Source organism: Gymnoscopelus braueri, assembly GCF_963280865.1.
Source record: "Gymnoscopelus braueri genome assembly, chromosome: 3".
In the NCBI taxonomy this organism is placed as follows: Eukaryota; Metazoa; Chordata; class Actinopteri; order Myctophiformes; family Myctophidae; genus Gymnoscopelus; species Gymnoscopelus braueri.
In genome coordinates this window covers 14657557-14674132 of record NC_137612.1, presented here as the reverse complement: position 1 = coordinate 14674132, position 16576 = coordinate 14657557, and the positions used below count along the sequence as shown (strand labels likewise).

Here is a 16576-nt window from a genome sequence, read left to right as displayed (position 1 = left end):
ATTATTAAATATGTCTCTTTTATTGCTACTTTTAACTTTTTATGTAAGTAAAGCCTGATAAAAGTGTCAAACTCCCAAATCCACCAGAATACTGGAAATTACATCTACTTTGTTAAAAAATGTCCTTTATTCCAACTTAAAGGGAAGACTACGAAACTATGAAGATTTTGCATTTGACATCAAATAGTTATCCATCCATATAGGAGAGGTTAGAACTTGGTATAAACTTTTGAAACAGTTGACAGCAGCATTTCAATGTTTTGCATTCTCTTGGTATACTATAAAACCTTAGCGACAAATAGCAGCAATTTATTCAAATGTTATTAAAGGTAGTTAATCGGTTCAGAATGTACAGTATCTCTATATGTACCGAGTACATACTGTAGAGATACTGTGTTCTCTCTCTCTCTCTCTCTCTCTCTCTCTCTCTCTCTCTCTCTCTCTCTCATATATGCTGTCTGTCTGTCTGTCTCTATACCTTTCTCTTTCTCTCTGCAACACACTCATTCATACACATAGTAGCCTACTAAACCATAGTTACAGTCACTCATGGCAACAACAGAGCATTTGAAACAGTATCTGGCAACCAGCCAACAATACCCTATTCAATTATTTAATATAAATATTGTGTTAATAAGGTAAGTAATAAATGAATAAATATACGTGATAGCCCTTATGTGCCTTTCTCTAGTTCAGTTATACAGCCTACTAACCTAAAGGAAAGAATACAGAAAAACTGACAGCCTAATTAAAACTAGACAAAAACAACAATCTCCTTTCTTACTCCCAACGGTTCTCCAGCCTCGTGCGCGCGTGTGTGTGTGTGTGTGTGTGTGTGTGTGTGTGTGTGTGTGTGTGTGTGTGTGTGTGTGTGTGTGTGTGTGTGTGTGTGTGTGTGTGTGTGTGTGTGTGTGTGTGTGTGTGTGTGTGTGTGTGTGTGTGTGTGTGTGTGTGTGTGTGTGTGTGTGCGTGCGTGTGCGTGTGTTTCCGTTGCTGTTGACGCGTCACCGGGTGGGACGTCCCATGTAAAGGGGGGTCGCTGCTCTCTCTCTCTCATTCAAACAGAGAGAGAGAGAGAGAGAGAGAGAGAGCGCGAGAGAGAGAGAAAAACTTTTAAAGCCACAGATGTTAGTCTGTTGGCGACGGGTTTAGGATGAAGATCTAGAGCCTCTATAGCTAATATAAAGATATAATGGGCCCTCAACTATTCAGGGACGTTAATAAACGTTTTGACTAAAGTGATGTAGTTACATTGTAATAACGTCGGTACTCGGCAGTTATTATTTATTATTAATAATCGAGAAAGAAGAACCGACGTTTTAATCCAACCCGAGAGGAGCGACCAGACGGGAAACTATTTTTTGGGGGGATTTTCATACTTAAATAATGTTGTTTTGCTCGGGGGGTTTTCTACGATTTATAAGCTTTAGGAATAAAGTTTGAAGTGAAGCTGAAAGAAAACCGGTTTTCCTCCCCGGCGGTGATCCACTAGATCCGTCGGTGATCGACCAGATCTGCTGCTTTTGTGTTTTTGTGCATGTCTGGCTGTTGTTGTGTTGTTATTACAACCTTATAACGACCCAGACAATCTGCTGCTAAACGGTAAGTGTTGACATATTTATTATTATTATTCTGTAACGCTTTTGTCTGTTCATACATGCTATGCCAGTGGTGTAAAGTAACTAAGTACATTTACTCAAGTACTGTGTACATGTTTAACTTTACTGGAGTATTTCCAATTTTCAATACTTTTACTTCTACTCCACTACATAATATTTTATACATATGCTATTTAAAAATAGCCGATCTACAATGTGAGCTTGTAGATCTGGTATTTTCAAACATTTTAGCACTTTTACTTTTGGTACTTTAAGTATATTTTGATGCCAATACTTTAGTACTTTTACTCAAGTAACATTTTGGCCACAGGCCTTTTACTTGTAACAGAGTATTTTTATATTGTGGTATGGTATTGCTACTTAAGATATCTAAGTAGCCTACTTTTTCCACCACTGCATGCTACTCGTGTATTTACAACCTTTTCTCCTCACAGTGAGAATAACTTCAGTAGGCTATTAATCGTATTCGTGGCTATTTCTAAAGTTTAGCTGATGTCCACGTTTTAAACAGGAGTCTGTTTATGATGAGAAATAATCTGTAAACCGTTAACAGTGTTATAACGCAATCGATCTCTATAACTTTAGCCAAGCAGCAGTTAGTTGTTTTCAAAACATCTTCCTGTCAAGTAAAAGACCCCCAAATTGGGACAAGTTAGGCTGTGGACCCCCCCATTTTGAATAGATTTAGTGCCAGCTGCTGGACCCATTAAGAGAATATTGTTGTTGTTGTTAGATTAGATTGACTTCTACAACTGTCTATGGAGAGATAACAGTGGAGAGTGATAATACATAGATCTGAATCATTGGGATTACTTCCAGGGTTGCCAGATCTGCTTATTATAATTTCCCCGCAATATTTTATTTGAAAATAGCAGATCTACAAGCTCACAACGTGTCGCATCGCGACGCGTTGTGAGCTTGCAGATCTGCTATTTTCAAATAGCTGATGCATGTTAAAGTGCTCATGTGGCCCATAGTCGCTTCTTTTGGGCTGGTTTTCCTAGAACTGGTTGCTTGTTTCTCTCACAGAATCTGGCAACACTGATTGCTTCTAGCCAGCAGAGATGGAAAAAGTACTAAGTACTACTAAAGTACTAAGATTTTACCACATTGTAGAAATACTCTGTTGATTGATTGATTGATTGTATTAACAGTTTACAAGAAAAAGCACAGAAGTACAGATCCATAAAAAAAGGATAAAGCACTATGGCTTGTTTCCACTGGGGTAAAAGTCCAGTATTCAAAATGTACTTGAGTAAAAGTACAAAAGTATTGGCATCAGAATATGGCCTACTTAAAGTGCCAAAAGTAAAAGTAGGCTACATTATGCAGAATGTCCCATTTCACCAGTTTTCAGACGTATAACATTTTTTTGGGGGAAATAGTCAATCTACAAGCAATAGCCAAAGTATATATACTGTAGGGCTGAAGTGGTCTACAAAATCTACTAAGTAACTAGTAACTAAAGCTGTCAAATAATTGTAGTGGAGTAATAGTACAATATTTACCTCTGCGATGTAGTGGAGTAAAAGTAAAAGTATTGAAAATTGGAAATACTCCAGTAAAGTAAAAGTACCTAAACATTGTACTTAAGTGTATTTGAGTAAATTGTACTTAGTTACTTTCCGCCTGTGTGTGTGTGTGTGTGTGTGTGTGTGTGTGTGTGTGTGTGTGTGTGTGTGTGTGTGTGTGTGTGTGTGTGTGTGTGTGTGTGTGTGTGTGTGTGTGTGTGTGTGTGTGTGTGTGTGTGTGTGTGTGTGTGCGCGCGCGTGTGCGTGTGCGTGTGTGGTTGTGACTCATATAGCCTTGTGTACTATATGGGGTCTGTTTTGTAACATTATTTATTTTACACAACACAACACATCATTTTCTTCCAAAGGGTTGAGGACATGTAAAAGCCTGGTCCTTCATGTGTCTCTGCTGTGTCTCTAGGCTTATTGTAGGTTTCCTACTTCAGGGGTCTTCAACGTTTTCAGGCCAAGGACCCCCTAGCTGAGAGAGAGATGAAGCAGGGACCCCCCTCTATATTATATAAAATTGTGTTTCAGATTAAACTTAAATGTTTTACTTGGTCTGCTCTTTTTCCCCTCTTCACCAAACCTCTTTGCCAAAAATAGCAGATCTACTGTACAAGCCCACAACGCCTCGCACTGCGAGGCGTTGTGAGCTTGTAGATCGGCTATTTTTGGCTAAAGTTCTCCTCAGAAAAGGGATGTTAGGGTTCAAGTGGTTAAGGTAAAAAAATATGTATCATATCACACAAAGACTTGGCGGACCCCCTGTAGTAACTCTGAGGACCCCCTGTTGAAGACCCCTGCGTATAGAATAAAGCGTACCAACAAGATTTAACTGCTACTCCTTTCCATTGAGAGTTGGCCATGGAATAAACCTACAAGAGTTTACATTTCTTGAAGTTCACAATTATTTATACAGCAGTGGTTTTCAACCTTTTTCATGCCAAGGACCCCCAAAATGATATGTATTTGGCCGCGGACCACCATCTGAAAATGTTTTGTGCCAGGGACCCCCCCAGAAGCAAAGATTTGAGTTAAAAATGTTTGCTTTAAAAAAATATATATTCAAAGATTTGCACACATTTTCAAGATTTAAAAGAAATAGTAGATCTACAAGCTCATAGCGCGGCACTCGGTGCCACGCTATGAGCTTGTAGATCTGCTATTTTTTAATAGCCAAAGCTAAGTGGTCAAAATGATTTTTGACGCTATGTTAACTAATTTAGCTGGGGACGCCCTGGTTCCCCCCCCCCCCCTCAAGGACCACTGGTGGTCCCCGGACCACTGGTTGAGAACCACTGCTTTACAGGGTCAGATGTGTTTGGTTCAATTTCAGCATTGGCTCTATCTCAGGTACTACTATACACAGTTTGTACTAGTAATAGTAAACTTCAGTTAACGCTTAAAATAATGAATATATATTTTTTTACTATTATGGAACCAAAATGGGGAATTTATATAAGAACCGGAATCAATAAGGAGAATTTCACTCGGAATCGAAAAAAATCCTAACGATACACATCCCTATCCTTTATTGATTGATTGAATATTTTATTTGACAGAAATGTAAAAACAGTACAGAGTACAGTCAAACACTTTGTCTAAAAGGATAGCACCAAAAAAAGTCCCTGCGGTCTTGTTTCCATTGGGGACCTTGGTATTCAATTCATCAACATATACAAAATAGCACCAAACATTCAATATCATCACAAATATAAAACACTATATGTACAGAGAAGGGAAAAAAGGGGAGGGAGGGGTGATTGCCTGTCTTAGGCTGTCTTAGGCTGCTTACTGCTGTGTGTTGTAAGGGTGGGATGGTGTTGGTTTGCTAGGCAGTGAGATGATGACAGCCTGCAGGTCCTTGTCTTCACAGAGAAGTTGCAGCAAGTCTGTAGTTACAGACAGTACAACAGTACAGTTACAGCTCAACCCCCACCAGTACAGTGCACCTCCACCCTGTTCAGTCAGTCAGTCAGTCGATCAGTCAGCCCAGAGCCAGATGGTTTTGCCTCTGAAGAGAGGAAGCCCATCCCTGCTTTAGGGAGAGAAAGAAAGCAGGAAAAAAAAAATCCACATACATGGAGGGGTTTCTTCCTGAGGAGCCAGGGTATTGCATGCAGTGCAGGAAGCTGTTTTTCAACCTTATACCTTTCAATTAGCACCAGAAAACTGAGCTCTCGTTTATTTAAAGTCTTTAGTTGTCAAAAGTTACACCATCATACCACTGTTTTCTTCACTGTCACTGATCAAGACTAAACAACCACCTTGGACAATTGGATGAGGTTTATTTTCTCTGTTGTAAGGAGACAGTGTGGTGCAGATATACAGTACACTATACCGAAGGACAACTTATAATATACTAACTGAGATCTTGCTTTTCAATAAGCAAAAGTTGTGATTTTCCTAGTCAAGGTTGGCTGGCTGTCCCCTGAGGTCTGTCTCTGCCATTTGAACTGCCTTGGAGGGCAGCAGTGGGTAACCCACTTTTTTGTAGTGAAAATGAAAGTAAACTTTAACTTTCTATTGACCTTTAGCATATCTCTGCTATCGAGCAGAAACCAACTATGTCCAAAATATAAACGTTTCAGGAAATGAAAAAAACAGCAACAACACAACACTGCCTCATCAGAGTTGGTATGGTGACTGACATTGTCAGATACTTGAATGTCCTTATATTATCATCACTTTACCCACATACAGCTCAAGTGGAGTTAGGAGGTTTTTGAGCATTAATGTGGAGATAGTTGTTTTCATTGATTGAAGTCAGACGAAAAATTAAAAAGACTTGAGTTGGAGTTAGGTGGTTTGACAGACAGTTTGAGGATCCAAAGGAGTTAGGAGGTTTAGTCAGAAGCGCCTTTTATTACTTTTCATTGGTTCAATATTTGTAAAATCCACACACAGACGTAAAGGGTGTTCAATAGCACTGATTTATAAATCAGTGCATATACTGATCGGTCAAATACCCTTCCGCTCTGAAGAGTAGAATGACGACTTCCTTCCTGTTCTCAACTTTTACAGGTCAGAGTAACAGACTCTCTCGTAACACTGGCAGATTATGGAGTAGATAGTCTGGCTTTACAGTTTACGATTTACAATGGAGGCATTTATAGCAGACGCTCTTATCCAGAGCCACTGTGTGAAAGTGTGTGTTGAAGTCCAGTCAATAAATGAGGTAAATCATCACATAAATAGAGAGTGTATTTTTTGCCTCAAAGACACTAGGCTATAACAGGTAAAACAATCAACCTATCATCTGTCTTAAAAAGCTCTATCTAAATAACATTCTGTGCATTTAAAACTGTAAGATAACCAGGTAATCAATGAACCTGTATAGCATCTGTTTCTAAATCACATGCTGTATCTGTTAAATCACATTCTTAACATCTGGGAGACTAACTAGTACATCTCTGTCCTGTCTGGTTGTTGTCTTCAAGAAATACTGATGAGATTAATTATTTTTTGTAACCACTTAAACCCCAAATGGTTGGCCGCTCCCTCAGGGCGCTATAGTGTATTTTCTTTCTTTTTTTAAAGATGCATTTTGGGGCTTTTTGTGCCTTCATTGATAGGTAATAGTTTGACAGGAAATGGGGAGTGACATGCGGCAAAGGCCGCCGGGATCGGGACTCGAACCCACGACACGCTGTCAGGTCACTTTGGAGCCTAGGTGCCCGGACCGCTACGCCAGCTATCCGAGCCACTACTTTTCTGTCATTGTGGGCAAAGCTTTCGCAGAAAATAGACGATCGTCAGCGTTGTGAGCTTGTCGATCTACTTTTTTTCCTGTGAAAGCTTTCCCCACAATAACAGATGCTGGGGTTTAAAGTGGTACATTTCTGTATACATTTATTTCATAATTAATAACCCATGGCTAGGTATTGTTATTAGTGGAAAAAAGCTTTTTAGCTTCTTTAGTGTATAATCTAGAGCAGTGGTTCTCAAACATTTTCGTGCCAAGGATCCCCAAATCTATATGTATTTGGCCGTGGATCCCCATCTGAAAATATGTTGTGCCAGGGACCCCCAGAAGCAATGATTAAAGAGTTTTAAAAAATCTGCTTTTCAAAAAAAGTATTACAATTTTTTCACTAATGTTCAAATCTTTTGAAAAATAGCAGATCTACAAGCTCATAGTGTGGCAAGGAGTGACGCGCTATGAGCTTGTAGATCTGCTATTTTGAATAGCCAAAGTATAAAAGGTGGTTAAAATTAGTGTGATGCTATTGTTAACTACCTTTGCTGGGGACCACCTGGAACCTCCCCAAGGACCCCTGGGGGTCCCCGGACCCCAGTTTGAGAACCAATGATCTAGAGAGTTGCTGAACAAGACTAATGATGTCAGACTCATAAGGCATACAGTCATAAAAAGCTCAGAAGATTATCATTCCAGGTCCTGAAACTTTCCCAGATATACAGAGAAGTAGATGGATTAACGTTTTATTGGCCTGCTGTTTATTCCAGTTGTTCTGAAAACAAACCCCCCCAAGATTTGTTATGCAATATTAGGCCCCACAGACCCCCATAACTCTGAGAGTGTACAAATGTAACCAAATGGACCCATACGGGTCCATTTGGTTACATTTGTGCACACTCAGGGTTACATTTGGTATCCCAAATATCAGTCATTTTGCTTCATGGGGACCCCCCCCTGGAACCACCTCAAGGACCCCCCCAGATGTGTTATGCATTAAGGCCACAGACCCCCCATAACTCTGAGAGTGTACAAATGGTTCCATTTGTTCACTCTCAGAGTTACAGTCCTGTAAAGGGTCCATTTGGTATCCCAACTATACTTGTCTTGACTTGTGTTAGTTCTACTGGATCTCTTCTCCACTAGTCCCTCCCTAACATTTTGGTCTAGTTTTTATTTGTTGATGAAATTGTCAATATATTTAGTTTAGTTCTTGTCGTCGTATAACTTGGTTTTTATTTCGTTTTCGGGAGTGAAAAAAGGTAGTCGATGAACATTTCTCGTCATAGTTTTAGTCGTTGTTCACATTGTAATCTGTCATGTACTTTGTGATGTGACTCTCCATTTGTGCAAATGGAACCAAATGGACCCATACAGGGTCATTTGGTTCCATTCGTACACACTCAGAGTTATATTTGGTATCCCAAATATCAGTCATTTTGCTGGGGACCCCCCCCCCCCCCTCCCAAGAACCACCTAATTGTCTTTATTGTCCCCTCAGGGATATTCATATTCAGTCAGTTCCAACAGAAAAACACATAACCATATATCACATAACAACATAACACCAAGACAATACATGAAGTCCCCAGTGAACACAGAGCCATCATATCGGGGAGGCTGTTTGTTTAGTGCAGCAAAACAAACAACTTCTACTAAAACAAACTCTTTGCTATTTGAACGTGTGATGGCTTTATGTTCATGTCAGATTGATTGATTGAATATTTGATTAGACAGAAATGCAAAACAGCACGAGTACAGTCAAAAGGATAAGACCAAAAAAGTCCTTGCGGTCTTGATTCCATTGTATTCAATTCAAAATAACACCAAAATGCAATATCATCACAAATATAAAACACTATATGTACACAGTAGAAAGGGGGGGGGGGGGGTAAAGAGAGGGGGTGGTCGCCTGTCTAAGGGAGAAGTAATAACTACCTCCCCTTTGGCCTCCTGAAAGGTGGATTTTCAGGCCTGTTTTAAAGGAAGCCAGTGAACCACATTTTTTAAAGGGATGGGGTCAGCATTCCACACTTGGGTGGCAGTGCTGTAGAAGGAGAAAGTGTGGGTGTGGGAAGTCGAGGACCCCCGCAGAGGGGTCACTTTGCTCTCTGTTCACATTCTCATGATGTACTTTGTGAGAGCATCATCATCGTGTCATGAGAAGGGACACATCACCACCCCCAGTGACATCATGAGTAATGTGTCTGTGTGTGAATGTTCACTGCCGGCCGCAGATAACCCATTCAATCCCAGAACGCATCTTTGTCATTTTAAGATTTCTTTGGCTATTAAAAAATAGCAGATATACAAGCTCGTAGCGCGGCACCGAGTGCAGCGCTATGAGCTTGTAGTTCTGCAATCTTTTTGGAAAAATCGTGAAAATTTGTGCAAATCTTTGAATATATATTTTCAAGCGAACATTTGTAACTCTAATCTTTGCTTCTGGGGGATTCTACAAATGTTTTCTAAATCCTAACAGTTTTTTGAAAAAAACTTATGTTGCTATAATCAGTGGTTCTCAAACTATTTCATGTCAAGGACCCCCAAAATGATATGTATTTGGCCGCGGACCCCCATCTCAAAATAAGTTGTTCCAGGGACCCCCAGAAGCAAAGATTTGAGCTACAAATGTTTGCTTTGAAAATATATATATATTCAAAGATTTGCACAAATGTTCTATTTTTAAAATAGCAGATCTACAAGCTCATGGCACGGCACTCGGTGCCGTGCCATGAGCTTGTAGATCTGCTATTTTTGAATAGCCAAAAGTATAAAATAATGGTTTAAGTGGTCACACAGATGCGTTCCCGGTCTTAATGGGTTAATCTGATAAGGAGAGTGTCACATTCACACTCATACAATGACTTGTTCTTCTCAGAGAACCATGATATATGGTGACTGTATGGTGAACTCATGTACACCCACCGCAATTTGGGGTAATTTTGTCATAAAACAATGTACCACACAGCTTCCTGTAATAGTTGGCATGTGGTTGTGGAGCCAAAAAAAAAAGCCTAATTTATAGACTTTAGCCCCTGATTCTTCTGCAACTGAAAAGATTTTCACAAATCAAGTTATTTAACCGCGCTTACAGTAAACCCTATTGTACTTTAGTTGGCTGTAGTCCCACAGAGCCCTTTACTAAGGGCCCTACTGTGTTGGACTAAATATCTTATCTTATCTCGAAAATAGCTTGTATAGATCTGCTATTTTCAGTGGTTGAAAAAGTACTCAAATGTTTTACTCAAATAAAAGTATCAATACTGCAATGTAGACATACTCTGTTACAAGCAAAAGTAAGGAATTCAAAATTCACTTGAGTAAAAGTACAAAAGTATTGGTATCAAAATGTAAATAAACTAACAAAAGTAAAAGTACTCATTATGCAGTAGGTCCCATTTCAACAAGTTTTCTAGTGTATATAAAATGTACAAAAATCCTTTGAAAATAGCAGATCTACAAGCTCTTGTAAGCGTGTAGATCAAAGTTTAAGGGCTGAGTAGTTGTGTGTATGTTTTGTAAGCTAGATCGTCAAAGTGACTAGTAACTAAAGTGTTCAAATGATAGTAATGGAGTACAATATTTGCCTCTGAGATGTAGTGGAGTAGAAGTAAAAGTATTGGAAATGGGAAACGCTCGAGTAAAGTACAAATACCTCAAAATTGTACTTAAGTACAGTACTTGATTACATGTACTTAGTTACTTTCCACCACTGCTAAGGGCCCTACAGTTGTTGGACTAAATATCTTATATATCTAGAAAATAGCTTATATAGATCTGCTATTTTCTAGATATATAATTCTCCCCCAGAATAGGCGCTTTGCTAGGGTCCAAGTGAAAGAACTGGCATGGCGGCTAAAAGTAGTTTATCTTTCTGCATTGTGTAATGTGATGTTTTGCATGTGCTTGGAGGAGTTTGTATTTATAAAGTCTTTGTTTCAAACCCTGGTCAGAAATAAAAGAAGCTTGTTGTGGGATAGCGGGGAGTGCTGGTCCCTGTGTGGGCTGTGTATTATAGGAGGAGCGAAGGACTTTATTTGGATGCAAAGAGAAGACTTATTGTCTCCAACACTACAGCCCCACCATGGCCAAAACGCATAAATAAATAAATGATACCAGCAGCTTTTTTAAATCCTGGAGCGACAAGAACAATTGACCCATCCATCCACTAGACTACTTATAGCAGCGTTAGTCCATTAAGAGCGGGAACGCATCTGTGTCATTTTAACATTTCTTTGGCTATTAAAAAAATAGCAGATAATGCAGTAATTTTGAGATGGGGGTCCGCGGCCAAATACATATAATTTTGGGGGTCCTTGACATGGAAAAGTTTGAGAACCACTGATTATAGCGACTTACGTTTTTTTCAAAAAACTGTTGTACAAAACATTTGTAGAATCCCCCCAGAAGCAAAGATTTGAGTTACAAATACATATATTGGGGCGCCCGCAGGCCTAGCGGTTGGTGGGAAGATGTCTTTGGAAAAAAAGGTGGATCTGTGGGATGATATTCTGGGCCCGTGAGAACCCTGTAGGAGGTACAATTATGACTGGCAGGAGAGACAAAGAGAGGGTTAAATGACAGCTCTGAGCTTTCTGTTAATGACTGACTGACTGGAGTTACAAAGGACTGCACCACACTTTAGCCCCACCCACTTTAGCCCCGCCCACCCCCTTCCGTCTCCTTAAATCTATAGATATACAGCTATACTGTAACATCAGTGGTGGAAAAAGTAACTAAGTACATTTACTTAAGTCAAATGTTGAGGTATTTGTACTTTACTTGAGTATTTCCAATTTCCAATACTTTTACTTCTACTCCACTACACCTCAAGAGGCAAATATTGTACTTTTACTCCACTACAATTATTTGAAAACTTCAGTTACTAGTTACTTTTCAGATATTAATTATGATATTATGAAACACATACATTAACCACTTTAGCCCATTTTATACATAGGCTATTTGAAAATAGCAGATCTATCACTTACCCCTACCTTCAAAGAAGGTGTTGGTATCAAAATGTACTTAAAGTGCCAAAAGTAAAAGTACTAAAATGTTTGAAAATAGCAGATCTACAAGCTCACAACGCGTCGCATCGCGACGCGTTGTGAGCTTGTAGATCGGCCATTTTCAAATAGCCTATGTATAAAATAGGGCTAAAGTGGTTAATGTATGTTGTAGGAATTGCAAGAAGGAACAAACTGCAACTTCTCTTTGGGCACGCAGAGCAAAATGTCCCATTTATTTCACACACTCGCTCATACTGACAACACAACAACACACACCTGTTCCGTATTGTCTCTAATCAAACCCCCCCCCCCGGTGAATTATGCCCCAAGACAGTCACTAGAGTAGGGGTATTCAACGTTTTCAGGCCAAGGCCCCCCTAGCTGAGAGAGAGATGAAGCAGGGACCCCCCTCTATATTATATAAAATTGTGTTTCAGATTTTTTTTTACTTGGTCTGCTCTTTTTCCCCTCTACATCTATACCTCTTTGCCAAAAAAGGGATGTTAGGGTTCAAGTGGTTACGGTAAAAATAAAACATATCGCACAAAGATTTGGCGGACCCCCTGTAGTAACTCTGAGGACCACCTAGGGGTCCCAGACCCCCAGTTGAAGACCCCTGACTAAAGTGTCACATTTCTTCATATTACATTAACTACTCTGTGTGAAAGTCGAATATAAAAATGTATTATGTTTCACATCTAAATTATTTACAGTTAGGAACCAAATGGGCCCTTACAGGTCTGTAACTCCCAGAGATACGCATGCAACACATGTTACATATGTGAAATTAACACAGTCACAGAGAATTCTGCAGTGAGTGAGTGAGTGTGCACTCGACCACACCCTCACCAAAAGCAGGAACATGTACAGTACACCCCCCCCCCCCCGCCCCCCACTATGCTAAACGCAGCCCTGCCACAAACCCTAATAGAGCATGTGGATAGCTGCAGGCTAGCTGCCCCTCCCTGCACTTATACACTGCACGGCTCCAAACCCCCAGCATACACCACAGAACACTCCAAAATAGTACAACTGAAAATAATAACATGATTGGTGAATATGACTAGTATAGCTTGAGCTGCTATTTTTTTTATGCGGAGGTGTGTGTGTGTGTGTGTGTGTGTGTGTGTGTGTGTGTGTGTGTGTGTGTGTGTGTGTGTGTGTGTGTGTGTGTGTGTGTGTGTGCGTGCGTGCGTGCGTGTGTTTGTGTGTGCAGTCACGTTCGGCCATCCCGGCACACCCTAGGCGAGATCACAATACAAAAAAGCAGGTGTGCAACCTTTTTTTCAGTCAGTATTATGTCAGCATTATGTCAGTATCATGGACAATATCATGGTCAGTATCATGTCAGTATCATGTCAGTATCATGGTCAGTATCATGGTTAGTATCATGGTCAGTATCATGGTTAGTATCATGTAGTATCATGGTCAGTATCATGTCAGTATCATGGTCAGTATCGTGGTCAGTATCATGTCAGTATCATGTCAGTATCATGGTCAGTATCATGCCAGTATCATGGTCAGTATCATGTCAGTATCATGTCAGTATCATGTCAGTATCATGGTCAGTATCATGTCAGTATCATGGTCAGTATCATGGTCAGTATCATGTCAGTATCATGTCAGTATCATGTCAGTATCATGGTCAGTATCATGGTCAGTATCATGTCAGTATCATGGTCAGTATCATGTCAGTATCATGTCAGTATCATGTCAGTATCATGGTCAGTATCATGTCAGTATCATGTCAGTATCATGTCAGTATCATGGTCAGTATCATGGTCAGTATCATGGTCAGTATCATGTCAGTATCATGGTCAGTATCATGGTTAGTATCATGTCAGTATCATGTCAGTATCATGTCAGTATCATGGTCAGTATCATGGTCAGTATCATGTCAGTATCATGTCAGTATCATGGTTAATATCATGTCAGTATCATGGTCAGTATCATGTCAGTATCATGGTCAGTATCATGTCAGTATCATGTCAGTATCATGGTTAATATCATGTCAGTATCATGGTCAGTATCAATCATGTCAGTATCATGTCAGTATCATGGTTAATATCATGTCAGTATCATGTCAGTAATCAGTATCATGGTCAGTATCATGTCAGTATCATGTCAGTATCATGTCAGTATCATGGTCAATCTGTTGACTTTTGACTTTAGGGTTCGGGTTAAAAATGACCAAAAATCGGCATCCTAAAATATCGATGTCCTCGAAGTATAGTAATACATGTGTGCACGTATGCGTGCACACACACGTGTATGTGGGTGTGTGTGTGTGTGTGTGTGTGTGTGTGTGTGTGTGTACATACCATTCTACATGTGACTGTGGAAAGATCTCTCATTGTATGTCTGTTCTTTTCTCTGAGGTTTTTCTTTGTAAGCAGCTTCTCTCCACAAGCATAAGTTGAAAGGCTTGTATTGTTTAGACTAAACTCAGCGGCAGCCATGATGCATTGGAGGGATTTACGGGACAAAGGCCAATCACAAGAAATGATGCTAAAACTGTGAAGAACTTGTCAAGGAGGGCTGTTCATTCTCTCCTTGGCTTTGTTCTGTGTGACACTACGTGCGACATTGTCCGACATTATAGTAGTTTCTAGACCAGGGATCTTCAACGCTTTTAGGCCAAGGACCCCCTTGCTGAGAGAGATATGAAGCAGGGACCCCCTCTAAATTGTACAACATTTTGTTTCAGATAAACATTTGCTGCTCTTTTTTCCATCTACACCTATAACTCTTTGCCAAAAATAGACGATCTACAAGCTCACAACGCCTCGCGAGGCGTTGTGAGCTTGTAGATCTGCTATTTTTGGCTTAAGTTCTCCTCAGAAAAGGGATGCTAGGGCTCAAGTGGTTAATGTAAAAAAAAGAAAACATATCACGCAAAGATTTGGCGGACCCCCTGTAGTAACTCTGAGGACCCCCTAGGGGTCCCGGACCCCCTGTTGAAGACCCCTGTTCTAGACGATGTTCTTCCTATAAATGACAGAAAAAAGTTTGGTTGTATGAGGTTATATTAGAAGCCCCATAAAACTAACTTCTAAGGGTTTGGTCCATTTTCACACTTTCCCAGTTGAATTGACAATTCCAGACTTTACTGCATAATTGTCACTGGTAATAGACTGTACTACAATTTACAATCCAGTGCCCCCCCCTCTCCCCCCAGGGGTCCTTTAGGGGGTTCCAGGGGATCCCCAGCTAAATAACTGATAGTTAAGGGTCTGTAGCTCAGACACTCTCAGATTTATGAGATGATAAGTAAGTAAGCCTGGGCTATTAAGGCAGGAGTCTATCTCCTGTTCCTATAGCGTGAGGCAGTTTGATGTACAAGTAGCCTACATCCCCTGGACATGACACTGGTTTGTCCCAGGGACTTAACCCCCTTTTCCAGCACTTGATGCTTAAGTGCCAAGCAGGGAGACAATGGGTCCCATTTTTAGAGTCTTTGGAATGACCCGGCCGGGGATTGAACCCCCGACCTCTCAGTGTCAGGGTGGACACTCTAACCACAAGGCCACTGGGGCTATGAAATGACAGACTCTTTGAAACTTTTATATTTATTTTTTAGAATCACTGTACACTGTAGTAGCTAAAGTGATTCTGTAGCGGTATCCTGAAATATGCAGGAGGAGAGTAGTTTCTAGCCCTCTCTCTTTCTCTCATCATTCTTCCTACTCTCCAGATAAAGCTCCCAGTTTTCATGCCATAACCTGAATGTAGGTGACCCTTAATCCCCCCCCCCCCCCCCCCCCCCCCCCAACCCCCCAGCACCCCGAGGGGGTGGTCTCAGGAGAGATGAGACAGGAGGGGAAATAGGACAAGAAGAGATTCATGTGAATCTCTCGCCAGCTTTGGAGAAATGTTACAGTCATAATAGTCATTATTACAGATTTGGTTCCACATTTTGTCCTGATCTGATCCTATAGCCACGGTTTTTGGTTCTGTTGCAGATTGCTGCTGTGCTAAAACTGTCCTTATTTCGCAATTGTATTTAGACCTCTGTTTCTCAACGTTGTGTCCAGGGACCACAAGAGGTCCAAATGGACTCTTACGTGGTAGTGATCGAACGATTATGTTTTGGCCAATGCCGATATTTAGAGAGTAGAGAAGTCCAATTAAAAAACGATTATCTTTTTGTTTTGTCCACCAATGTGAGGGAGGAAAACATTTGGAAGGGGACTATGTTCTGATTCTGTATTTGGTCATTGATAAGGTGACCATTGAGGGGTCTATTATGTGAGTTTCATTCTAATATACTCGCACACACACGCACGGTGTCAACTATCTGTTGAGTGCAGTGGTGTAAAGTAACTACGTACATTACTCAAGTACTGTACTTAAGTACAATTTTACTTTACTGGAGTATTTCCAATTGTCTATACTTCTACTCCACTACATCTCAGAGGCAAATATTATACTTTTACTCCACTCCACTACTTTGCAGATATATATTATTACATTATAAAACTTACATTAACCACTTTAGCACTATTTTATACCTACAGTAGGCTATTTGAAAATAGACGATCTACAAGCTCACAACAACGCGCGACGCGTTGTTGATCTGCTATTTTCAAACATGCTATTTTCAAACATTTTAGTACTTTTACTTTTGGTAGTTTCAGTACATTTTGATACCAATACTTTTGTACTTTTACTCAAGTAAATGTTTAATTCTGGACTTTTACTTGTACTTCTACATTGCAGTATTGATACTTT

The 16576-nt window shown here is 40.2% G+C and overlaps 1 protein-coding gene across 1 annotated transcript in view; it reads left to right on the top strand.

The window, feature by feature from the left end:
* Window positions 1-1094: 1094 nt before the first annotated feature.
* The window catches only part of LOC308082667 (transmembrane protein 198-like), a 43365-nt gene continuing 27883 nt past the window's right edge, over window positions 1095-16576 (top strand). The window contains exon 1 of the mRNA XM_080424603.1: window positions 1095-1602. The gene's annotated coding sequence lies outside the window, so the exon portion shown is untranslated. The remainder of the gene's footprint in view (window positions 1603-16576) is intronic.